The sequence below is a fragment of the Rutilus rutilus genome, assembly GCF_951802725.1.
Source record: "Rutilus rutilus genome assembly, chromosome: 18".
Lineage (NCBI taxonomy): Eukaryota > Metazoa > Chordata > Actinopteri > Cypriniformes > Leuciscidae > Rutilus > Rutilus rutilus.
The window spans coordinates 35,174,817-35,178,274 of record NC_140231.1 but is presented as its reverse complement, the minus strand read 5'-3'; the positions used below and the strand labels follow the sequence as shown (position 1 = coordinate 35,178,274).

The 3,458-nt window shown below is 37.2% G+C and overlaps 1 long non-coding RNA gene across 1 annotated transcript; it reads right to left on the bottom strand.

Annotated features, from left to right (window-relative positions):
* Window positions 1–1,508: 1,508 nt before the first annotated feature.
* On the bottom strand, window positions 1,509–2,903 carry LOC311277367. Its single transcript, XR_014625239.1, has 3 exons — window positions 2,764–2,903; window positions 2,141–2,328; window positions 1,509–2,027 (listed from the first exon to the last, which is right to left on the bottom strand). It is a non-coding gene; the product is annotated as an uncharacterized lncRNA (long non-coding RNA).
* Between the last annotated feature and the right edge of the window lie 555 nt (window positions 2,904–3,458).

The following is a 3,458-nucleotide window of genomic DNA, read 5'->3' as shown; positions in this document are numbered from 1 at the left end:
TCATTGTGTTCTTCTGTTAGCAATGGTTTCCTCCAAAGAAAGATGGAGGATCATCTTTGCATCAAAATGGCCTCCATTTACCAGATCATCAAGAGCTTCAAGAATAGAGGTTCGGCTGCAGTGAAGAAGGCTTTAGGATGTCCCAGAGTGTCCAGCAAGTACCAGGAACTTCTCCTCCTGAGGAATCAGCTAGGGAATCGTGTCACCACCAGTGCAGAACTGCTCAATATTGGCAGCAGGTGGGTGTGAGGGCATCTGCACACACAGCGAGGCCAAGACTTTTGGACAACGACCTGGTGTCAAGAAGGGCAGCAAAGAAGCCACTTCTCTCCAATAAAAACATCAAATATTGGCTGAAATTCTGCAGGAAGTACAAGATTTGGACAGCAGAAGACTGGTGCAAAGTTAATGTATCTGATTAGAACATCTGGAAAATCGATTGTCCAGAGAAGAAAAGGTGAACGCTACCATGAGTCCTGTGTCGTGCCAACAGTGAGGCATCCTGAGACTATCAATGGGAGTGTCATATTGACCCCAAACCTATCCTTGATAAAATATATTGTATAATATAATAAATAAAAAGCTATTAAAACACCAAAAATATATATAATTTTTGAATTTTCGATAAATCAGTGACATTTTATAGTGATTTGCTAATTTGTCCATAGTCGTGCAATAGGTATTCTGGATGTATAAGGGGTGGGGGTGGGGGTGGGGGGTTGGTGGTGTTTTATTTAAAGGGCTATTTAAGTAGTCAACAAAGAAACATAAAGTACCTGACTTAAACCTTTGGGGAAAAACTCAAATTGTGGGGGTTTAAATTGCTGGGGTCAAATTGACCCCAGTGGGTAAAAGATGTCGGTAGATTTGAGGGTAACAGGAGGGTTAAACTTGCCGCGGCAGTGACAAGCGCCTCTCTCTGCTCTGCTTCTGCTCGGCTTCAGTCACGTGACGCTGGTTCTGAACAAACACGCGTTGTGGAAACGCGTTGGCCTAGTACTTTTTGTCCCTCTCTGCTATTATAGTTTTTCAAGATGGCGGAACTACATGGAAGCCTCTGTGGACCTACCCGTCCCATGTATATAAAGATAATAAATTCTTCGTTTATGAGGATTAGTCTGATCATTGGCATAGGTATTTGTACACCATTGAGGGCATATTTATGAATAAAAATATTGATTTGAGATAATAAAATACCTAAAAAGCTACTTATTGTCCCTTTAAAACATATTTATTTACTTTTTTTTTTTTTTATATAGTTTTAGAACAATATTCATAAAATACTGTATAAAATGGCTGTATACTTATAAACAGTAACAAAGTAAAATATATATTGTGATAAGATAAAAGAAAAAATAATACAAAGCATTTTAAAATCACAACACCACAGCCTATTATAAAAAATGCATATACATACAATATATAGGCCTATACTTTCAGTGGCTCAGTGAAAAATCACATCCAAAGCGTGATGACGTAATGCACAGACCAGCACAAGACAAACAATTGTGGTTAAAAAGTTTATTTTATTTTTAGAAAATGACCGATTGTTTAGCTAGATAAGGCCCTATTCCTTGGAAATAGTAAATTATCAGGAAATTTTCATTTTGAGTTGAACTAATCCTTTAAAAAATAAGTTATTTTAAGTTCCACAGAAAATGAAAACCTCATGCAGATGCAGGTTCAGAACAATATGAGGGTGAGTAAATGATGGCGCAATTTTGAATTGTGGGTGAACTAACCCTTTAACACTGCCATTTGTTTATATTTAATACAACTAAAATATAAGCAATATAAAATATACACTACTTGATCATTGACTGAACATGTTGATGAATTGTCTGCTGGTTTAGACGATAGGACACACACACACACACACACACACACACACACACACACACACACACACACACACATTATAACTTGCACCATACTGAGCTTTCTTCATCATCTTCCTGTGATCGGTGAGGGAGTGTCTCTGAATCATCATGAGTCAATCTTTGCATGTCTGTCTGGTTCACGAGAAACTATAGATAATGAATTCACAAACTTAGTAAGAGTAAGATACTATCAATCAAGATGAAAAATGTTGATGAAATATGTGTAACAGTGTTTAATCTTAAAGATCATAAAGACTCACAGTTTGGTTTCCCACTGTTAATGCTGTTGTGTCTGACTAGGCTCGTCTGTTTCTCTCCTGGATCAGTGGTTTGTGTCTCCTCCTCTTTCTTTGCCATTTTTGGATATTTTAGTTCGTATGCAGTTTGTGATGCTCCACAGGTCTTCTGCCATGCATTTATTTCTCTTACATTCTGTTTTCCATGATATCTGTTGCAAACATATGGAGATACAGGTTATTGTTATAGAACGATGTTTCTGAACGATTGTATTGCTTCCGCTGAAGAAAATAGTCTGTTCCGTCTCTACGGTTAGAAGAATCCTGTGTCCATAGCAACGCTTTGTTTTTCATGGCAACGGTGTGTTACACTTAGCAGTCTTGAGTTTGCTGATATCAAGAAATAACACACCACATTCTACATTGGAATTCAACCAAGCCATGTAATAACATCAGCCTGTCGGGGGCTGTATTCACTATAACAACTGCCTCGCTCTACATTATCCCTTACTTAACTAACATCATTCTATAACTATACTATAATTTAATAATAAATATAATTATACAATACAGTTTTACATTTCAGTTTCCTTATAATAAAAAGCATCAGATTGACAACACAATTAAAGATAAAGTGTTATAATCACCTTGTGATGAGCTGAAAGGGTGTATATTCACTGCAGCTCTGAGATCTGTGCTGATGTTTTGTTGGAGGTTGAGCATAAGCTTTATCAGCAGCGAAACCCATGACTGTGTCTCATGTTAACATCTGATCTGTACAAGCCCCTCTCCACCCTGGACATGTCTACACATGTTTTCTGAAAAGAAAAAGATCCTGAAAAGCTTTTAACAGCAAGAGGGTGCTCATATATATATATATATATATATATATATATATTAAAATAATGCTGATATAATTAAATGGTGGCTAAAGACACAAATTACGGAAATTAAATTCACACTTATTTCACAATATTTATAGCCTGGTTAAAACCAGACCATTCTCAGTTGTAACTGAGTTATAGTCTGGCAAAGCTCCATAGACAAATCATTTCCAAAGGGGCGTCACCAACGGACGTTGCTCAAATAGAGCCGGTAAGTCCCGCCCATCCGTAAAACCCCAAGTGGACCTCTAGGTTGAAAAATCGTCAATGCAAGTGAATGGGAGAAAATAATTATTTTCTGGTCCCGTTTGAGTTGTGCCATGAATGTGAACATATGTTGTCTGTGATTTTTTTTATATAATCTTTCATGTTACGAGTTTGACAGTATATGGAATGATTCGTCGGCTAGCAGTTGTGGAAAAGACATAACGAGAAAGACTACATGTCACCTATGTGAC